Genomic DNA, 10,566 nt, shown 5'->3' with positions numbered 1-10,566 from the left:
GGAGAGATCCACATCACTTCAAATTGGAGAGAATATTTTGAATGTTTCACAGGAAAGGTTTGACGTGGGGAGGATCATGAACTCAATAGGATCCCAAACCAAGAGGATGGACATGGAAACTTCATTTTCATTGGGGCCATATTTTAATGCTCCTGCTAGAAAGGAAATACGACCCTCAAGTTTGAATTCAGTACAACTGAAATGCTTTAACCATACTTTTGAGTCTTTTGACATTTGGGCTTCATTCATGTAGTTTTAACTTTTAAGTTTCTGGTATGAATAGAATTAGAGTTTGACAGTCACCTCTACTTACAACCTAAATTTTCCATATTTGAGTTTTGATAAATTAATAATGTGATCCTTGAATGGTTTATTTGAAGAAAATTTTCAAGCTTCAAGTATACATTTTGTTAAGAAATAAAAGAATCCTAAGTTAATAAGGAAGCCCATTGCGTAGGAGCATTGATAAAAATGTCATTTGTGCAAAATATTGGAAATAGGAAACAAGAATGGCAGGATTGGCATTTTACTTGAAAACATAAGATATGGTAACTATGGTTACAACATCTTTATATATGTTAATTATTTATTTATAATTAAAAAATAAAATAAATTTAAAATATTTGAGATTTTTTTATTTATTGCATTACATCTATTTACTAAATTAACAATATAAGTGTCATTTGATTCCTAATAGTTTGATAGTTTGTTGTCAAGGAAAAATGTTTTTCTAATTCTCTCACTGAGAAATACTCCGCCAAATGTATAGTCAAAATGTTGAAAAATGATAAATTGAACTTCAATGTTGTCAATTTATTCATAATAGTTTGTTATCAATAAAAAAAAATGTTTTTCCAATTCTCTCACTAAATAATGTAAACTTTGAAACGGGAACTATAAACTCAAAATGGGAACTCTAGCAAAAAAACCCCCAAAAAACATGAAAAACAATCCAAAAACCAAAAATTGTATATTCTAGAACGATGTTTTTTTGTTAGGGTTAATTTTCAACATAGTTAAAAAATGGCACTAAAACCAATTTTTTTTGTGCAAAATAAATGAAAAAACACACTAATGTTTTTGGTAGAATAATTTTTTCTTTCCTAGGTATAATTTCAACATTTTTTAGTAATGATGATAAAGATAAAATGATGGGATCCAAAACACATTAAAATTCCATCAGTTTTCATCCATGTTGTTAAACATATAATAACATGACACTAAAGATCGCTAAAATTCTAATTGTTTTCAACCATAGCATTAAACAAAACCAAAAAAAAAAATGGAAAATATTAAAGCATAGAATTAAAAAACTCCAAGTTTTCAACACATTTAAACCATGACATTATGAACAAATTACATGACTGAATTAATCAAAATGTCAATACTTGTAGATTGAATGAAACATAAATTAGATCTCCAAGTTATTGTTGCATTGTGGATATTCTAAATAATAAAACTCATCATAATTAAAACATATAATCCAACAAACATAAAAATGACCCATAACTTCATTTATCATCATATGGAAATCAAAATTTTATTTCAAGATACGATGCAAACATCCTTTATATAAACTATCTTAGACAATATTCAAAATCACTCATATCTTCTTGCACACCATCAGAATTCACATCTTCAGATGAATGACTGGATGCAGATGAAGATGTTCCATATTCTTCTCTTTCATCAACTAGTGCCCCATCTAAGTCCACATGCATGCCCATCATTTCAGGTTTCAAAATTCTTCTAGATCTATGACTGGGTTCAGTAGACTCCCACCTCAACATTGTTTCTTGTAGTAACAACCTCTTCAGAATCTCTATCATCCTGAAGCAAAGAGTTCATGTCTTTGTTAAATTTAAGTCATAAACAAGTATCTCAACATCCTCCAATTTTAAGAGGTTTGTGTGGCGATGATTTATATTTGTACCCTTTCTTTTTCTCTTTCCGCTAATTTTTTATCAACTACCATCTCTGGGTTGTACACACCCTTGAATGAGTGTATATTTGTGGTATACCAATGTACTTCAACACCTGCAACATCTTCATTTTCTGTAATGACATTTATAACCTTAGCAACCCAGAATGAATAGCCATTGGCATCTCCATCTAGCACCCCACTAAATATGAATTTTGCATGATTTTATTCATTGACAAATATCTCTTCCTTTTCTCCAATGCAAACTTGAAATCCATAGATTTCAAGCAATCCTTTTGACAACATTCACTTGAAATGAGAGCACTGATAGAACTTCTTCTCGTGAGATATTCTACTCTACCCTTTGTATGATTAGAACATCTTGGATTGATACGAAAAGGTATGCTCCTACTCCTAGATACAATATTTTTGGCAACGTCTCCATCATTGAATCATCACCTGTATAAGCATTTTTATTATCATTAGGAGGAATGTTATCCTCATGATGATCATTTGTGCTTTTGAAATATTGGCTTGGAGGAGATTCTTCATCTTGCCCTTTGTCAGTGCTACCTCATTGTCCTAAGAATTATGACTAAATGGAAAATTTGACTTGAGGTTTATTGGACATTCTTCATCATGTGCATTGTTAACGCTGCTCTCATAGTCCATAGGATTAGGATTACATGGAAAATGTGACTCTTTACTTATTGGAAATTCTTCATCCTGCCCTTCGTCATTACTGCTCTAATGGTCCTTAGGATTGGGACTAAGTGCTTCATCCTGCCCTTCGTCACTACTACTCTCATAGTCCTTAGGATTAGGACTAGGTGGAAAATGTGACTCTCTATTTACTGTAAATTCATCATCTTGCCCTTCGTCACTACTACTCTCATAGTCCTTAGGATTAGGAGTAAGTGGAAAATGTGACTCTTGATTTATTGGAAATTCAGTATGTAACCTTTTCCTTGCTTCTCAAGGCTTTGCATGCATCTTGTACCTCAAGTGGATACAGGTTCTTTGCACACCGATTTGTTTCACTGTCTCGTGGCGATGCGTCTACGGAAAACCTTTCCTTTAAAAATCACATCGTAGCCAGGATCTTCCAATACCGCAACGAAAAGAAGATTCTTCTTTAGTCCTAGAGCATACATCGCATCTATGAGTCTAAGAGGGGAGCCAGACTCCCTCTAAAAAGTAACAGTACCGATTTCGGTCACGCTATGCCTCCCATCATCTCCAAACTCTATCTTCTACTTGAGGTCTTTCTCCTCCAAGTCACTGAAGAGATCTCTATTCCCCGTCATACGGAATGAGGCACTGTTGTCGAAATACCACATGCTTCCCATTACAGTGCTTTCCATGCATGCAATGAGGGTGGATTCAAGTTCGAATTGTCAAGCTAGAGCTTCACTTGTTGTAGCTACTACAGGCTCCTTCTTGCTTGATTTCTTCTGTGGGCATTTCGTGGCATAGTGCCCGAACTCATAACAATGAAAACACTTGATGTTCGACAAGTCCTTCTTCTTGTTGCCCTCCTCGCCTTGGGACTTATTTCCCTTGGCTTTCTTTTCTTTGCTGACTAATGTAAAGTCCTCTCCCACTTCTTTGGACGAGGTCCCATCTCTGGTGTTCGTTGAATCTCTTCTTGCACCAAGTCAGAGCACAATTGCTCCCACTCTAGTAGCTTCTCCCTCCCGTTAATTGAGTCTTGGTAACTGTGGCAGCTCTTGGGAAGGCCCAAAAGTGCTAGGCTCATCAGATCGTCTTCAACAACTATAACGCTGACACGTCCAAGCTCATCCCGACATTGGGTGAACTTAGTCAAGTACTTCGGTATTGTGTCGCCCTTCTCCATCTTGATATTTTTGAGCCTGTCCTTGATTGTCAGTATCCCGTGGTCACTGTTGTTTTGAAATAAGTATGTCAAGGCCTTGCACATTACATATGGAGTTTCCTTACCATGGAGGCTCAAGACAATATGATTTCAAACTCCTTCTAAGATAACCCTTCTCGCCTTTGCCACACACTTTCTCCACTTTGCTAGGTCCTGAGCATCAACTGGCTTAGCAATATCTTTGTATATGAATTCCTTAAGCCCATTGTCTTCCAACACTACCTCCAGCCTGTCCTTCTAAGAAATATAGCTCGAACTAGCCTCAAGGCCATATTCGTGTCTTAATCCATAGAACAACATCTTGCTGGCTCTGAAGTATGATACTGCAAATTTGATTTCTCTCGCAACAGACAAACTCGTATTCTACTCTTCTATAGTGATTTCAACTCTAATACCATGTAGAAATTCCTTGTAGATTCAAACTCCAGATTGTAATATGCTAAAATAATTGACTTGAATCTACTCTACTCATTAGTGGAAACAATAAACGATCAATGATATCACGAAGCATAAAAGAGAAAGAATTCAACCACATATAACACAAAAAAATATGGGGAAAGCCACAACTAAAAACCCCACTATCTGTATATTGCATTAACCAGAAAATATGAGAAGATTACAATGCTTTGCTCGAGCTTGAGCAACCTCTGCACTATCTCAATCTATCTCACTGCTTCACAAGCAAGCTCCAACCAATACTTAGCCAAATCTGCTGCCTGTCAAGCTCCTATTTCCTTGCTCGATTTCCTAGGGAATTAGATCATATTTAATTGGAGAATTCCTCAATAATGAATTGCGCAATCCTCATAGACCTTCCTTTCATTGCATGCACCACCTGTACAATTCGGATGATTATACCACTGATAGTACATCGTCCTTGAACTCCAATCTCAACTGGGTTTTTCTCTGATCTGATGATCCGAACTCAAACAAGAACGCAAAAATTTACAGATAGAATCATAAACACAAAGATGCAGCAGAAAAACACTTCATTTCATTAATACAAAAATATTGAACTATGCTTACAAACAGAATGGAAATAAGATATCTTGGGCGATAGTAGCTTATCTATGAGAAGAGATGTGGTGCCTACATGCCTCTGAACTGTGTTACAATGAGGCTTAAGGGCCTATTTATTATTAGAAAACATGAGAAAACCCTAAACAACTAAAACCATAACCCCAGGAGATGTAAACCCGAGAGTTTGTGGGCCCCGTTGGGGTTAGTTGGGCAGCCAACGTCTCAGGGTCGTAACTTGGTCATATTATATCCATTTGGCGCGTACGATACCTTATTGGAAAGGTCTCGTTGAGTACTATAGTTTTTTCATAGGCCCCTATCTATGGTTATGGGCCTGCCGCAGACCCAAAAAAACGTCGTTTAGGGGGTTAAAACTGCTTTGGAAGTTTAGGAACCGAAAAACTGCTAAAAAATAGTAAATGTTGAAATGAACAAGGAAATAGAGGAAACTGACTGGGGGGTCTAGGTGGAATAGGCAGGTGGCCACCAATATCCACCTGGATCATTCCTCCCCCCTTAGGAAGAAATGGTCTCCATTGCGTGCAAAGCCTCCATGAGGTGAGGAAATTTTTGTTGAACCTGGTCCCTGATGAACCACTTGCCTTGGTGAAGGAGTTGGCCTGCTTTGACAACTTGATATAGCTGTATCCTCTGTTGGCAATTGTTTTTGGTATGTGTGTCCATGATCTGATCAGTTGTGGCCTGGTCCATGTAGTCTTGGTTGAGCTCTGTTGGTGTGAGTTGTTCTACAATGTCAGATGTGTCCAACAATGGTGGAAAGTATGCTCGAAGGCGATCTACATTGAACATTAGGTGCAAACCAAAGAACAATGGGATGTTGAGATCAAAGGCATTGTCACAAATGGCCTTGGTGATGGTGTATGGCCTATGTCAAATCGGACGAAGCTTGTGCTGGGGTCCAACAAGGCGCTCCTTCTGAAAATGTAGCCAAACTTTGTCGCTCACCTGGAACTTGTGCGACACTCAATGTTGATCATGGCACTGCTTGTACTTAGCATTGGCTTTGTCTAATATATCATGGACCTGCTGGCGAATGTGTTGAATGCGCTCAATGAAGTTGTTAGCCTTTTCAACTTCAGACTGAACGTGAGCCGAAACCTGAGTGGTTGCAAATGGTATGACCACATCAATGTGGCATAATGGTTGAAATCCCAACCCTACCTTAAAGGGGTTGTGGCTATTGAGTTGTGGAGAGCTCTGTTGTAGCTGTGTTGGACATAGGGGAGAATTTCATCCCACATGCATGGATGCTTCGAGTTGTACATGCGTAGAATGTGTACGATCATCCTGTTGACAACCTCTATTTGGCCATCAGTTTGGGGATGGAAAGTTGTGGACTTAGTAAGTTTTGTATCCAACATCGACCAGAGACTTGACCAAAACGGACTCAAGAATTCGTTGTCTCGATTTGAGACAATGGACTGTTGGATCCCAAAGTGTACCCATACTCACTCAAAGAAGAGCTTAGTAGTGGCTTCTGTTGTGATACACTTCTTGTAGGTCGCCATTATGGCCATCTTAGAGAATCCGTTGATGACCATGAAAATGAAATTGTTGTCGTGCTTAGTAGAAGGAAGGCTCGACATGTAATCCATGGAGACTAATTCCCAAGGGCAGATAGGAGTAGGTAGAGGAGTATATAGGCCTTGCTTCTTGATGGTTTGTTTGGTAATGACGCAGGCTGTGCAGGATCTAATGTTCTTCCCAACATCCTGATGAAGTTTCGACCAATAAAAATACTTCTGCAATACCGCCACCGTTTTCTCTACTCTTAAATGTCCAGTGACCTGACTGTAGTGCGCCTCCCAAATCATCTTGACACACTCACTTGAAGGAACACAGATATGTCCCAGGTGGCATAACAATGCATCCTAAAGGTGAAAATTTGGAACTTGCTTCCCTCCCAGGAGTGTCTAGTATATGCTGTCGAATTCTGGATCGCTCTTGTAAAGATGTGGTCACCCCGATGTCTCGTGCCCACAGGAGTTGAGCACATTGATCAGCACCATGAATGGTGGTTGGCTGAGGCAATCAAAAATATTATTGGTGCTGCCATTCTTATACTTAATGTTCAAATGGAACTGTTGCAAATAGGCGGACCATTTCTAATGGTGATCGTTCTGCAACTTCCCTTGTGTCTGTATAAACTGTAGAGGTCAGTGGTTTGTGTGGATAACGTTTCCTTCCCCATAATTTCATGCTTCCATTGACAGCAGGACTACACAATGGAATACATTTATTTATTGTAAGTGGGGTACTTTCAGACTATGTCTGAAAGTGTCTCACTGTGGTAAGCCACTTGATGCCCATGCTGAGTAAGAACTGCACCAATAGCATAGTCGGAGGCATCTGTCTCAATCTCAAATGGTTGTTGCAGGTCTCGTAATGTGAGCACTGGTGCAGAGAAAAGGTGATTCTTCAACTCAGAGAACGCTTGTTGTTGGGTTTCGACCAAAAAAAATTTACTTTAGCTCCGCCCTTGGTGACTTGACTTAAAGGCCAAGTGATATGAGAGAACCCCAACACGAACCTTCGATAGAAATTGGCAAGACCCAAAAAGCTATAGAGCTCTATTAGAGTGGTTGGGGTTGGGCAATCCCGAATGACTTATATCTTGGATGGGTCCACATGTACACCCTACTCATCAATGATGTACCCCCGATATTGAACCTTGGTTAGGCCAAACGTGCATTTCTCTAAGTTAGCACACACCTTGTGTTGGCGCAGGTTTTGAAGGACCTATTGAATACGGTGGAGGTGCTCTTCCAACCTCTAGCTGAAGATCAAGATGTAATCTAAATACACCACCACGAATGCATTGGTGAAGGGTCACAATATGTCGTCCATCAGTCTCATGAAGGTTGCAGGGGCGTTCGTCAATCCGAATGGCATGACCAACCATTCGAAAGGGCCCTCCTTGAATTTGAAGTTAGTCTTCCACACATCAGAGGGTTTGATAGGCACCTAGTGATAACCTGATTTCAAGTCAATCTTGATGAAATATTTGGCCCCCTTGAGCTGGTCTAGAAGGTCATCGATTCACGAGATTAGGTATCTATTCCAGAGAGTGATCTTGTTTAGTGCCCCATAGTCAATACAAAGCCTCTAGGTCCCATCCTTCTTCTGTACCAATACAATTTGGCTCCCACAAGGTGATGCGCTTGGCCTGATGTGCACTTTTTGCAATAGTTCCTGAATCTGCCTCTTGATCTCATTGTTCTCTAGAACAGAACGTCGATAGATCAGTGCATTGGGCAGCGACGCGCCCGGGATCAAATTGATGGAGTGCTTGACCTGACAGTGCAGAGGTACCCCTGTGGGTGAATCGAAAATATCCCTATACTCCTCCACGACCTTGTCCATCTGCTGTTGTTGTGTAGAGGAGCCCTACCTGGAAGCCGTGGCCATAACCTTCTTCTTGCCCTGGGGGCGAATCATAAGCAAAACAAATTTCCTGGTCTGGGAAATGATCTTACTGCATTGCTTTGTAGTGATCAAAGAGATGGTGGAAAGTAGGGCTACCTCTGGTATCCTGTACAACTTATTGGCCAAAGTAATAATCACTGAGCCAGGTCTAGACTTCATATACAACATATTGCTTCCACAAGTATGGTTGTCCTAACAATACATCACAAACTTCAAGAGGAGCAACATCACACAATACCTCATCCGTGAGGGGCCTGATGCTGTAGGGAAGGTGACACTGCTGGCTAACACGAAGATATCGTTCTTGATGAAGCCACCCGATGGTGTACGACTATGGATGTGTTATAGTCTTTAGGCCTAACCGCTTCATGACCTTTGCAGAAATGAGGTTCTTTTGGATCCCACTATTGGCAATGAACTGTAGTGGAGAACCCTTCACCCACATCTGTGAGTGGAAGAGGCGTTCCCCCTCCTTTGGATCTTTAGGCTCAATCTTTTGGATCTTGGTGGTGGCCACAGTGGCACTGGGCTCTGCATCAATGATCTACTTCCCTTTTTCAGTTCCCTTATCGAGTTCTGATTCAGAGTCAAAACCTGCATCTCATTCAGAAGCCTTCAGCTTAGCCACCAGTGATTGCTTGGCCCGACACTCACTTGTATTATGAGTGGAGCTCTTATGGAACTCACACCATTTCCTGTGTCCTTCTTCGTCTTCGGGGTCTTGTCCTTTGCTTGCGGCTTTGGCGGGTTGTCCTGGGTAGCGCCGCCTTGGCTTGGTCCTTTGTTCTGTGGGTTGGGGGTGCATTTTCCTTGCTTTGGATTCACAGATCTAAAGTCTCGCTTCTTCTGTTTAAACTTCTGCTCAATCTTGGTAGCATATCGATACGTCGTGCTGAGTGAGGAAATTTCCAGGAAATCCATCCCGTCCTGGATGTACTTGTGTAGACAACCACGATACTTGAGCACCAAATGTCGCTCAGTATCCTTGATACCCAACTTCGTGCGAAGCGTATGGAAAGTATTTGTGAACTCTGGCACATCTTGGTCCCTTCCTTGTCACAGTGTGGTCCACTTTATGTATTTGTCTTCATAGCTCCCGATAGGGTAATATTGTTCATTGATGGCGTATCGAAAAGAATTCCAAGTGGGTGCGGCTGAAAACATCGAGGGTTCACTCTTGTCCTTTTGTTCACAGTAGGTTTCCCACCAATCCTTGACGTGTGGGGCGGCTTTAAGAAGTGCAAAAGTAATCTTTTCCTGATTGGAAAAGCCATGAACTGAAAATTATCCTTCCAATATATTTAACCATTTATCAATGATGTCTGCGTCTATCATGCCTTCGAATATGGGAATATCGAAGTTAACTTGTACCTTAAAAGAATTGGTGCCTCCAGAGTGGTTGCTGGATGAAGATGCATCGCCTGTGGGAAGCTGTCGAAGGATCTAGGCAAAGTTATCCATCATCGCGTCCCTTTGTTGCTTGAGGGTTTCATCGAGCAACATTTTGAAAGGATCTCCTACCCCATCATCTTTCTTTTCTTCCACCATAGGAGGTCATTGGGTTTTGCGAGGCTGATCTTGCAATGGTTGAACTAGATCAAGCCCTAAATCCTTATAGCATAACCTCATTGGGGACATGCAAAGAAAAACAGAGAAAAAGCAGACCGCTCTGATACCACTGATATGAACTTAAACATGAATGCAACAACTTACAGATATAATCATAAACACAGAGATGTAGTAGAAAAACACTTCATTTCATTAATAGAAAAATATTGAACTATGCTTACAAATAGAATGGAAATAAGATAGCTCGGGCGATGGTAGCTTATCTCTAAGAAGAGATGTGGCGGCTACATGCCTTTGAATTGTGTTACAATGAGGTTCAAGGGCCTATTTATTATTTGAAAACATGAGAAAACCCTAAACAACCAAAACCCTAACCCCAGGAGATGTAACACCAAGAGTTTGTGGGCCCCGTTGGGGTTAGTTGGGCAACCAACTTCCCGGGGTCGTAACTTGGTCATATTATCTCTGTTTGGTGCGTACAATACCTTGTTGGAAAGATCTCGTCAAGTACTACAGGGTTCATCACAAGCCCCTACCTTTAGTTACGAGCCTGTTGCGGACCCCAAAAAAACGCCATTTAAGGGGTAAAACTGCTTTGGAAGTTCAAGACCCAAAAAACTGCTAAAAATAGTAAATGTTGAAATGAACAAGAAAACAGATGAAACTGACTGGGGGGTCTAGGTGGAATAGGTGGGTGGCCACCAGTATCCAC

This window comes from Pinus tabuliformis, chromosome X (assembly GCF_031772625.1).
Source record: "Pinus tabuliformis cultivar Carrire ecotype Pingquan chromosome X, CPIR1, whole genome shotgun sequence".
NCBI classification, from domain to species: Eukaryota; Viridiplantae; Streptophyta; class Pinopsida; order Pinales; family Pinaceae; genus Pinus; species Pinus tabuliformis.
This window is presented reverse-complemented; position numbering follows the sequence as displayed.